Source organism: Ambystoma mexicanum, chromosome 6p (genome assembly GCF_040938575.1).
Source record: "Ambystoma mexicanum isolate Mex_15411 chromosome 6p, UKY_AmexF1_1, whole genome shotgun sequence".
NCBI lineage: Eukaryota > Metazoa > Chordata > Amphibia > Caudata > Ambystomatidae > Ambystoma > Ambystoma mexicanum.
The window spans coordinates 402,772,880-402,785,571 of NC_090935.1; the positions used below are offsets into that span (position 1 = coordinate 402,772,880).

Consider the following 12,692-nt stretch of genomic DNA (forward strand, 5'->3'; position numbering starts at 1 on the left):
TTGAACGAGATGAGTCTCGGGAGGATAGCGCAAGGGCAACGTGCTGGCCATGGAAGCAAGACGACACAGAGCACCACATGTTCGATCCCCAAGTTTGCGCTTAGAAACCTCTGGGTATTAAGAGCGTTATAAATAACCCATCATATCATGTCATGATCAAAGAAGCTTCAGGCCAGGCTAGGCCCACAAGGACATGGAACAGGGGAGTGAGGCTAGAGTTTCCTGATCTTTGTATTGTTTTTGAAGTGATCACGTTCTATGCTCAGCCCATGTAGTCAGAAACTGGCCTTGTTGCTCCACACATTTGCAATAAAATATTAGCTCAAACGAAAACATACTGCTCAGAAAGTGTGACAGAAGATTTGGAAAATAAGGGACTCGGCAAAACCATCACTTTCTTGTAACACTTATTTTCAGGTTTAGCTGTGTAAAAAGATAATTCTAGCATATGGTGTTCGGTCCATTGTTACATAATATGAGCATCAGTTGGCGTGTGGGTCAGTAAACAGACCTGCCTGCGACATCAGCTCACGCCAGTAGTCCCCTCCCTCAGTTTGACGAGTGATTGTCAAGTTCAGTTTTATTGTCATACCCTCTTTCACCACATGGGGCCGCCACGTTAATTAAAATGGGATCTCTAATAACTCACGCGAAGCTGCATAATCAATATTACAGAGATTTGCTTTTTAGAATGCATCTCTATTTAGAAAAGTATCTACTTGTGGCGGGGTGAGAAGTGGTAACTGTCCGATACTCACTTCTTAAGGCGCCTGTCCCCTGCTGATGACGATGATGATGATGCCGTATTGAATTGGAAGCCAGTGCATGCATGTATTCAGGGCCGGTGCTACATCGCATATCTCATGCCATAGCATTCCAAAGGGCACTCACTGAGATGGGCATTTCTCATCGAGCTGGCTTTACAGACTGGTTTTCTTTCACTTTCTAAGCTACACTAGTTCATGGGTTTTCCTGACATGCAGGTTAGATCTTTTCCACAGGTGGGGTAATTTCAAAGCCGATTGTGTTACATGTTCTCTTGTTTTGTCATGCTAACGTTCACTCTGAATGCCTGGGCACTTTGGGCCGAATTCCCAGAACGTTTAGCGTGGAACAGAATGACGTTGCTCTGCAAAAATAGACTTTGCACCTCGCTAGATCGGGCTAATGCACAAATAAAATAGCTAGTAACGCGGACGTAGTGCTTTTTGTGTGAATGAGACATATTTAGAGCAGTGCAAAGAGTACTTTTGCAGTGCAAAGTCACTTTGCTCCGTCCTAGACATACTGTATATTAGGACCTTCGTAACTTGTCTGCTAGGTTTTTCAGCAGGTGCATTTAGATAGATCATAATTAGGGCTTCCAGTTTTCCATTTTTAATGATTTTTATACATAAACACAAACAGAAATCACTCTATTTTCTTTCTGTATTTATCTGTAAAAAGCGGAAAAAAGTGAAAATGAATGTTTTGATGAGCTCTTCTGGTTGCCAATTATGCCTTGCAGGGCAATGGCCGTATAAATTAACACAATTCAGATCCTACAAAAAGTGAATTGTTTCCCTTTGAAGTTGTTTACAGGGCTACCAAGATGTTTATCACATCAACATACGGAGCAGATGTTTGTTTTTCAGGTGCAAATGGATCTTGACTTGATGTGCAATAACCCAGCTGTTGATGTGCAATAACCTAGCTATATGAGCTTCCAGTTACAAGCATCAGAGCACTTTTTTTTACATTTGAATTTATTGAGGAAAAGCGCAAATTGCAACTTTTTTTTACAAAGAAAATATATATGTGGTTAAAGAAAGATAAAATTACTAAAAATAAATATGGATAGATACAGAAGGAAATGCTGAAAAAATGAATACCATGGAACCGGGAGCCTTATTCATAATGTGATAAATATACTGGCTTTGCCAAGACAAACTCTATGAATTCTACCAGCAGCTAACATAGGGCCCGATTCATGAAAAAGTGTTTAGAGATCCCGCTAAAGCTGCGCACTGAGAACACCTCTGTGCGAGTCTTCGCACAGAGGTTTTTCTGTGCGCTCAGCGTATTCATGGAATTGTTTGTGCAAAGTGACCGTATACGCATGTCGTGGCCGGAACTCCCCCGACATGCCCCAACACAAAGCAAGAAGAGCCAGATAAAAAACGGCTTCTGAGAGAGATAAAATACTTCAGTAGTGGCATTGCATGTAGTTTCATGCCTGGGATACTACGAAGTGTGGTTCATTGATTCAAAAGAGTTGTTACATTTTTAAAACATTTTTTTGCCAATCCAGGGAAAAAGAATAAAGGAATTACATTTCACCTGCAAGGCGTTATACACACAATTTGGTTAGAAATCACAAGTTGTGCTTTTTATGTGATAAAAGTAGTTATTGGGTCAAATTAGTCATTAGAGCTAGTCACCACACAAGGGAATAGATAGAATGGTCGGAGGGCAAGTAGTTCTAAGTTACATATAAGGTAACTCCTATCATGATATTTTTCGTGTGAAAAAAACTTGTTAGGTACGAGATCCACTAGTAGTCCTTCTAAGTATGTTTTAGGATAAAACCTCTGCCATCAGTCATTCTGATTTGCTTGTCACTGTAACCAAAAAGTTACAGGAGCAGTGAAATGAAATGAAATGATATTTTATTTATATCACGCTCGTACACAAGTGTTTCAGAGCCCGACCAGGCAGAAAGGGAGGGAACAAAGAAAAAACAGAAAACAGGGATCTTACTAGGCCCAGTGACATTTAAGAAAGCGCAAGTGCAAGTGCAAGGGAAAGGAACATGGGGGAGAAGTGCAGGAGGTGGGGGGAGTGGAAAGTGCGAAGCAGAGGAGAGGAAACATAAGTAAATATTAAAGAGAATAAATGATAAATAAGGGCTTTAAACCATGGTAGTGCAGCCAGCAAGTGGCAGGTGAAAGTTAGTCAGAAAGGTATATCTGATAAGTGCTGAAGAAACATGGGAGGGGGACTGTATGGGTACAGATACAGAACTCCAGTGCAGATGGTGGCCTGGAGGCAGTGCAGGAGGGTGGCAGGATGAGCAGACACCTGGGCACGAAAGAACAGAGGGTGGCTAGGTGCACAATGCCATGAGAAGAAACAGAAAGGGGATACGGTGTAACCCCCAGCACTCCACATAAGGTGCGGTGTGCTGATATCACAATATAAAAAAAGATAGGAAGGATACTAAATATGCCCCTGCCCTTGGGAACATGTGTTCTCACAAAAAAAATAACAGAACATTAAAAGGGAACCCCAAGGGGCTCCTAGCAACACTGCACAGGGAGTGCAGCGTGCTGTAAAAGTAAATGACAGATGCCATAAAACCTGCAGGTAAGCATGACTCCAAGAGAAAGGTATAAAAAGAAATACAAAAAGATCCCAAAAACATAGTAAAAGAATGAGTGAGTGTGGAAAAAGGTTCCAACTTACTCAGGGAAACAGACCACAAGCCCCAGTAGTCCAGCAAACGGTGCTGGGGGACTCACACGTCAAGGGGATTTTACATGAACATGAAAATCTACCTAACACACTGCAATACATAAGTTGATAAACTGACACGTATTCTTATATTTACATTATTATTGCTGCCTTGAAGAGATGCATGTGAAATGTAAATGTCTGCAATCTTTCTACTCCCTGACCCACAACGTACTCCCTTGTGATTTGTACCCCTTTCTTCCCATCCTGACATTTTCTTCAACTATTTTTAAAATTACCACAAATATTTATTCAATATTCGTGCCTCCCTTTCAGAGCAAATGAGCACTCCTGCATTTACATTATATTTTTCCCTTTCTAACAACCGGTGCAACTGGGGATTTTCACTCTTGTCTTAAAAGAGTGAGAGACAACAATGTACTTTAAACTATACAACCCACTGTCTTTGTCTCATATCTGTATCCCCCGAGGCTGTCACAGCATGACGCATATTTCATCCGGAAACAGCTCTACTTCTTATATGTACTCCAATATCCTCTAACATGCACCCCAAGGTCCCCCAACACCCGAAATAAAGTATTCCAAGGTTATGTAGGATATGCCCAAAACCTGTTGGACCAGGAGTCTTCCTTTTCTCAACATCGCGGACATAATTGATCACTCCCCGGAATGATTTTCATAATTTTTGCTTGTTTTGCTTGTTTTGCTTGTGTAATACATAATCTTTGCACATAGAAAACTTCCTTCCCCCCCTCAGGTTCAAAGCAAGCAGTAACTTATGTGACATTCATTGCAAGAAGACATGTTCCTAAAGATTCATCACAATTCTAGAGTCTTTTCTCTAAGAGTTTGAATGTATCTATTTCTTGCTATCTTCCAAACGTTATAAGTAATCGAAATAAATGTATTCGTAACTTGTCTTTCTTATAGTAATTCTAAAATATTCTCCTCCCTGTGCCTGAACACTTTTCATTTCCCTTCTGAATGCACACAATTCTATGTCTTTCAAAACATTATATGATTCTCTAATCCAAACCCATTTTTCAGTACTTCAAATGACGTATGCTTGTCACCCTTATACAATTGCCATAATTACCATGTGTCTTGCCTTTGACAAACCAACCTTAAAGTGCTTATATGACAGATCTTATAGGAAATTTAGGTTTTCTCTTAAAGGTGTATACTCATGTATTTCCAATATGTTCATCCTCCTCTGAAAATTGTTCATTATGAAGAATTCAGCTTGGATATTCTTCAATCTTATTTTTTTTAAAGATGAGATTTTAAAATTAAATAGTAAACACGTCTGTTTGAAATGGTGTACGACCTTAATCAGCGCTCTCTGGTTGCAATCTTTACTAAATTCTGAACTACTGATGTACTGAAGTATTTTAGAGATTGCATAAAGGCTGGCCAATAATATTTCTCAAATGCTTGAAAATCCCAATCATCATCTTCCAAACAAAGAATTGCTAAATTTGCTCCCACCATCTTCAAAACACATTTATACAAAGTTTGTTCCTGCTTGTATGTGTTATTTCCCTTTTCTCTTAAATCTATAGAAAAGTGAATGTAATTCTTTAAGAATGCCTTATTTAATAGTTACACATAGACTACTTTTCAATATAAATACAATCAATGGAAAATAACCCTTTAAATTAGGGTAATTGCATTCAAATATATTAATGAGAAGCTTGTTAAAGGCTATATTTCTTTCTAGTATTTTTCAGTCTAGATTTACAATTCAACTTATATAAGTCATCATTAGTAGCAATTACTGTAAAACCCAAATATCTACATGCTCTGTTTGGCTAATCAAATTTCTTTGAAACATGTCAATAAGATATGTCAAACAGGTCAAAGGTGTCCGTGGATCTTAGGTTTCACATTAACTATAGGCCAGGAGTCTGCAACCTTGGTCACTCCAGATGTTTTGGGGTACAACTCCCATAATGTCTCACCATTGATAGTACTAGCTAGGAATGATAGGTGTTGCAGTGCAAAACATTTGGATAGCCAAAGGTTCCATACCCCTGTAATAGGGTGACCACTGTTACCCTATAAAATATAACAAGAAGGGGAGAGGCTGTAAACTATTTTTCAAAGCAGTATGGGGGAATTACCATATCTCATTCCATAGGGATCTTCAGAGCACAGGCAGATCCGGCTGCAACCTATGAAGCTGAGATACATGGTTTTACGTCCACAAATATACTAAATATAAGTGAGAATAACATTTTAAAGAGATTACTGGATCATCCCATAATACGCCACATCCACCAATCTGCTTTGAAATTGGTATAAGGGCAATTTGCCATACTACTGGGCTGAAACCCCTCTTGGCTGAAATTATGGAGCACTCCCAAATTGCAATTTTGTTCAATTAAGGACTTAGAAAGATGAACAATGCATTTTATTTCTTTTAACCGATTATACTGACTGTTCACTTTATGCAATTTTTACATTTGTAAAGCAATATTGGGTTATCAGATGCAATTATTTATCTAATATGTAATTAATGATGTAATATTCACATTCGCCCACCCATTGTTTTTATGTATCGAACCACCACGTTTAGATTTATTTTGATGTGAGGAATTATTTTGATGTGACAAATATATATTTGATTTATATTTGTATTTGTATAGTATAGTGTATATATCTTTTACTGTGTTATGGCGACACTGTCTTTACAATGACTAACTGTTTTGAATTAATGTTTGTTATAAAGAATGATTTTGCTTTTATGGCCAAAGCTGAACATAAAGCACATTTTCACTGATTGATTGGTTTAGTGATCATTACATATCTATACTTTGCAACAAAACCTGTGGAATTTGGTGAGTGTAGGAAGTAACAACAACCTTATCTTGGAATCATCCCCATAGATGTCACCCCAAGATGTCCTATTTGATCTTGTTGTTGACCCCTGGTGTGATTTCATGTACGTAATGTAATGTAAAGTGGTCTTATATAGCGCGTTTCTGCCAATAATGTTCGCCTTGATGTGCATGGCTATGTAATAAACGAGGGCAGGGTGTGCTAGTCAGATAGCAGGATGGCAGATGCAGAAACCTTCGGTGTTGATGAATGCACATTAGAAGTACCCTTACTTGAAGGTTGTGTGCTGATATGAAAATATGTCATGTATGTTGTCATAGGCTGAGCAATGGAGTTGCCCCCGACTTAAGGATGCTGTCAAATCCCACACTGGTTGTATTTTAGAGGTTTTGTTGTGATATGTGGATTAATCTAAATCCTCTTAACTAAGGTATTTCATTTTTTGATTTGAATTAATGCTATATCTTCTCCATGGCCCACTTGACATGGCATTTGGCCATGCCCACTGTCCACTATGCAAAAAGGCTTATAAAATAATGTGGCCACTGGCCATAGCCTTCAGCTATGTCCCTGCTCTACCTCATGAATAAGTAACATGATATCATTGGCCATGGTCTTCGACATTGCTGTTGTCAATATTGCAACAATTAAGCTTATAGACCTTGGTCCACTAAAACATTTTTATCCCAAGTGGAAAATAAGCATTCATTGAAAAGGCACACATCCGCAAACGCTAGACGAATGTGCTTCAAAATTAAAAATTGAAACAGTTGGGCACAAAGCTGGTCAGGTGTTCCTTTAAGAGGTTTTGTGAATATTCATCCTCTCTGCAATTAAATCCTTTATTTTTCTTCCATTATGCATTCCAGCATGAAAGGCTTTTTACAACTGAAATACCTACATTTCCTTTCACTGATGTGACTTGCTCTTGCAAGACTGCTCTTGAGAATGAGAAATTACAATGTTCTGAAAATGACATAAGGATGGGGAGAAGGGATTTGTGCCTTCAGAGGGGATATAGTCTGGCTAAAACAGTAGCAACTGAGAAGTTTGAGAATGTGTGGTGGATCAGGGATAGTATTTATTTTTTATAATTTTTCCTCTTCTCATGAGAATGGTGGTGCTCTCGCAGTAATGCCTTTTGAAGTAAGTCACTGGCATTGGACTTATTTGCGTTCTGCTTTTTCATTCCAATGACAATTCATTTTGTGGTAAGGGAAACTAAAGAGTCTCATGATAATGAAGAAGAGGTCCCGGAATTATGAATTAGATGAGCAAAGAACTAATCAGCAGTGCTGGAGAGTCAGGAGAGCTATACCGTATGACCGAAAAAAGCAGTTCCTCGGCAGGCAGTTGGTTGTTTTCAATGTGGTTGCCGTGTGCATTGTTCAGTGACCAGAGCTCTGGCAATGACACACCAGTGCAAGAGGTACCCCAAGACTTTTGGGAAGAATGGTTACTCTTGTTTAATTGATTTCCATGTCAGGGGTTGGGAACAGAGGAGTGGAAATTGCGGGTCAACCGCAGTTTTAAGTAGTTGTTGAGGCCGGGTCCTACATTGTCCTCAGGCAGAGCATTCAGTTTCCGAGGATGGGCTCAGCTTAGAGAAACCACAAGGAAGAAGGAATATTGAAGAAAGGTTGAAGAAGTCACACCAGAGAGGAGCCAGTCACTGGAAAAGGACCAGTTGGCAAGTATGGTGATTCAGTTGCAGAAGCAAATCTACCACAGGCCTCTGGAGCTTTCTATTTGGGGAGATAGAACCTGGGCCCTGGACTGAAGTCCTGGGATGAAGGTGTACTGGTCAGTTAGTCATAAGAGCCTTCAGAGTCCTGAAAGCGAAGTGGCGCCCACCTCTGGGTTGGTTGATGCAGACCTGGTCAGGAAGTTCAGAGAGATGGGACCTTCAAGCAGGAGTTGTGATCCAGTTGTCCTCAAAGGATCAGGGCAAAGGAGTGGCTGGTGTGATGAATCAGCAATGATTCCCCCAGAAAACCTGGCCTGGGACCCTTCTCATGTGGCCAGAGAAAGGCAGACTCTTACCTGATCCTGACCCTCGGGGTGGTGTTCTGCGGGAGGATCACATGAGGGTGGAAGCAGGTCAGGAGAAAAGGGGAAACCCCCTTATTAAACTTTCCCCAAAACCCCACCCTTCTAATGGCTTATTGTAAAACAGAAGAAATGAGAAAACCTAACTTTGCCATTAGGGACATCAAGTCCCATAAATCCCTAAGTATTGGGACGAGGAAGACGGCTGAAAAGGTACAATGTTGGAGGAGTGGTCAGATCGTTAATTCAGATGACCCACACCTGAGGGAGACAGAGAGGCTTAAAAGGCCCCTTCAGGTGCAGGCCATAGAACAGGGCAGAGAAAGCAAGAAGCAGAAGCAGCGTGGTTCGTGCAGGCAGCCCAGGCATAAGCTGGAGGAGAGAGAATAAGACAGGACCACTGTTAGGTAAGAATTGATGTAGTAACGCTGTGTGGGACTACCCAACACGTATCTGGTTGGTATTAGGTAACCCATCTTTTGGTATTGGTCTGTACTACACAAGTTGGTAGTGTGATTTAGCAACCAGGCCTATCTCAAGAGGGGTACATGTGAGCTGTAGAACTATAGCAATGAAATACACAAATACAAGAAGACAAGTAACACTTATACTCAAGGTTTCAGTTATAAATAGTTATTTATTTATTTTTCAACATTTTTTAAATAAGCGTTCTTTAAAAAGGGCAAGAAATGTAAAAATCAAATATACTTTAAAAATACATTTCCAGAATCTGCATACGTTTAGAGGATACTCTATAGAGATGCTTTTTACACACTTCCTTCACCCGGAGGTGACTTCATTCACAAGGATAGTAATGGCATTTATAGATCACTAGTTATACTTTTCAGATTCTGAGGTTGCAGAAAGGAAAGGTTAAAGGAAGGAAAAAGGTAAAACAGGTTCTCAGGGCATGAGAGTATACCTAAATCTTCCAATGAGCTCTAGACAAGCCTTTCGCAGCAATAACAGTCTAAAACAAGTTACTACCTATGAGGGACAGAAATATCAAAGTCAATGGGCTAGTAGAGTCTGCAGGGAGCCCGGACAGCCAAAGTCAATTGGAGCACAGTCTATGGAGCTGAGACACTTCGTAGGTAATAAGAGTCTTGCACAAAGTTAGAGATTTTTTATAGGAATCACTTATAAGGTCACAAGCTGTTAAGCCTCTGAAAAGTAGAGTTGGAAGGTAAGTACCCCAAGTCTAAACAGTACCTCTGGTTTGAAGAAGAGTGGTCCTGCAGGATTCTGTCCGGTTGCAGCGATGCAGATCCTGGGTTCCTGAACCTCACTCATGGACACAGGAGGGAGTACGTCTGGAGGACTCCTGCGGCAGCAATTTGGAAGTCGTCAGCAGCTACGGGCTCTTTTCGGATCAGCAACACTTTGTGGTTTCAGCGCTCGGTAAACAGCACCACCGTGGATTGTGGATACTGGTTGGGCTTCCTTCACTCCTTGAGTCCTGCTCACTGGTGAGGGGACTCGAGCCCTGGTCGTCCTGCTTCTGACTCTGAAGATTCTGGCCGGATTGCTGATGTTGCACTCGCCTACAGATTTCTCGACCCCTGGCACTCGGCTCTTACAGCGGCGAAGAAGTACAGCCAATCAGGGAAGATGGTCCAGTGGAGATCATCTCGGGGTTAGTTGGTCCCACTAACCCAAGGGAAGAAGTCGTACCTTCCAGAGCTTCTCTTTTCGATTAGAAAAAGGAGTTTCAGCACAGCAGCATGGCTTCACCGGGCAATTCAAAGGTCCAGGAGGATGCAGCAAGCTTCGTTCATGGTTTCTTCCTTGGGTGTTTCTCCAAGTGGTCAACTCTGACTCTAGTCCCCAAATCTTTGCCTTTTAAGCAGGTTTCTCCCATTCAGGCACAGCCTAGGCTATCAATCACACAGCAAGTTGGCTGTCCTGAAAGGACAGCAAGCCAGACAATCAGGACTGGTTGCTTTCAGTCATTCCTAGAGACAAAGGATAGGGGAGTTTCGGGCACCTCCCTCACTTTCCGCCTTTCCAGACACACTGGAGCCAGAGGCGAGTTTCAGGACTGAAGCCTGCCAAAGTCACACGAACAAGGGTATCAAACCTGGCCTGGTGCGCAGAGTAAAACCCAAGAAGAATTACCAAACTATTGAAAAACAGCTAAAGCAGCACTCGCGTAGTGAATGAAAGTAACTCTGACAATAATTCTGAATACCGAACCATTGAAAAACAGTGAAAACCTTATGTAACCAAACCAAATGACCGTAACTTTAAAGGTGTGAGTTTGTGGAAAACCCATAAAACCGATGGGGCAATAGTATTAAGAAGTAATATCTACAAACATTGCCCAAGTCAAGAGAGACTAGAATCATGGCAAACACAATCCAGCAGATATTACCAACGCAGAAGGGGGCTAATGAAAGTTCCATAAACTGTAGGGTTACAGATACAGACCCAAGTGCAAGGGTCGCCAGGAGGAAGTGCAGGTGTGTGGCTGGATGGGCAGGGACTTGGGTCTGAAATCAGAGGGTAGCCAAGTGCACAGATCCGAAGCCAACAGATCAACAGGGGAGAGGAAGAGCGGAGACAGAAGCAAAGAGGAAGAGCTTGAGGTGCTTCCGGACCCGGAGATGGTTCTCCTCAAGTTTCAGAGTGGCATGGAGGCTGTTCCAGAGGGAGGCCCCAGCCGAAGAAAGAGATCTACTCCTAACTTGCTGCTTGGAGAAGCGACTGACCCTGAGAGAGTTGGAGGTGGAGGAGCGAAGAGCTCGAGTGGGAAGGTCTTTACAGAGGGATAGTTGATGGTATTTTGGACCCAGGCCCCAGAAAGCCTTGTGGACAATGAAGAGGGTCTTGAATTTAACCCTTGCAGCCACTGGGAGCCAATGAAGAGTTGTCAGGGCTGGAGGGATATGATCCCAGGGCTTGAGGCCAAGGACAAGTCTCGCAGTCCTGTTCTGGATGAGTTGCAGAGGGCAGAGAGTAGAAGCAGGCAGCTTTAGAAAGAGGCTGTTGAAGTAGCCTAGCCTAGAGAGAACCAGAGCTCTAGAGACAGTGAGCTTCTGGGGGAATGAGAGGAAAGGAAGAAACAGCAGGCCTTCCGGTTGCTGGAAATCGTCTCAGCCACGTTTTCTTCATCTTCCTCTTTGGATTAAGGTCAGTGGTTGACTTGTCAGTGGACTTGTAGGAACAAACAATCACGACACATGCTTGAGGATTAATGCCATCCAAGCCTTCCAAAGTATCCCTGGACCAACTGGTCGATGGACCAGCTCTCTCCTGGGCCACCTCGCTGCATCCTTCAGCATTCTGAGTGCATCCTTGGAACTTGGTAGATCTTCACTTTGTTTAAGAAGAAACCTGCTCCTGCATTTCCAACCTTCCTGCATCAACAGAAGCTCTGCTGGGCCTGCTCCTTTATTTCATCCACTGAAGATCACCTGTTCCCACCTGACAGTGGCAACTCCCCTTGCAATCGGTCTTCTTCACTCCCTGGAGGTGTCCTGATTAATCTTTTCTTTGAAAGGGTGTTCAGCTGGAACATGCCTGGAACCGAGATTCAAGCACTGTGACCGACTAACTAAATCCCACATCCAAAAGGGATCTTTTCACGTTATATGCTAGGGCCTCCCTTGACTAGACAAGCACAGAAGATTGTGTCCCCATGTTAGGGAGAATTCTCGTTCCTGTGCTAATTCCCTTCAACCTTAGAGACCCCCAGCTCTTTTGCTAGACTTTAGGACTTTTTAATTTTAACCCTGGAGTGAATGAGACCTTTTTCTCACTCTCCCATGTGTTTTGACCTGATTTGTATTATGTGTTTCCTTTGTTTTTGGAGACTGACAAATTCCATAACCTCCAGTGCAGTGTCACAGAGAAATCCATGTAGATTTCTCATAAGGTTTAAATACCTTTTCTTGTGTGAACTACCGTTCCCGAGGATAGTGAAGTGAAATTGACTTTATCTACCGTCTATCCTTTTGGGTCCAGCACACACCATTTTATGTGGCTGTTGGAGGGGGGATTACTTAGTATCCCTTTATCCTACCTACTCATGTAACATGTACATGAGTTGGTAGGATAAGAATGTACAATAAAAGAAATAACCAAATCCAAAAAGAACACCTTCAATGACAGGATTGAGAAAGCTAAATCCAACACTAATAATTATTCTCCATCCTCCGCGAACTAGAATCCCCAATTCAACCGGTAGACAATACCCCAAAGGATAAAGTATGATGTACTAACATACAAAATGCTCTATCGAATAAAATCCTGTCCTTATAATGCAAAACTGCAACAAAAAAAAGCCTCACTACCACTCACTGACCAACAAACGAGTCAACCTTCGCTGACTAGGACAACCACACCCT

General features: G+C 41.8%; 1 protein-coding gene across 1 annotated transcript in view; it reads left to right on the top strand.

Annotated features, from left to right (window-relative positions):
• The window catches only part of C7 (complement C7), a 582,400-nt gene that overhangs the window by 471,564 nt on the left and 98,144 nt on the right, over positions 1–12,692 (top strand). The gene's annotated exons all lie outside the window — the stretch shown is intronic.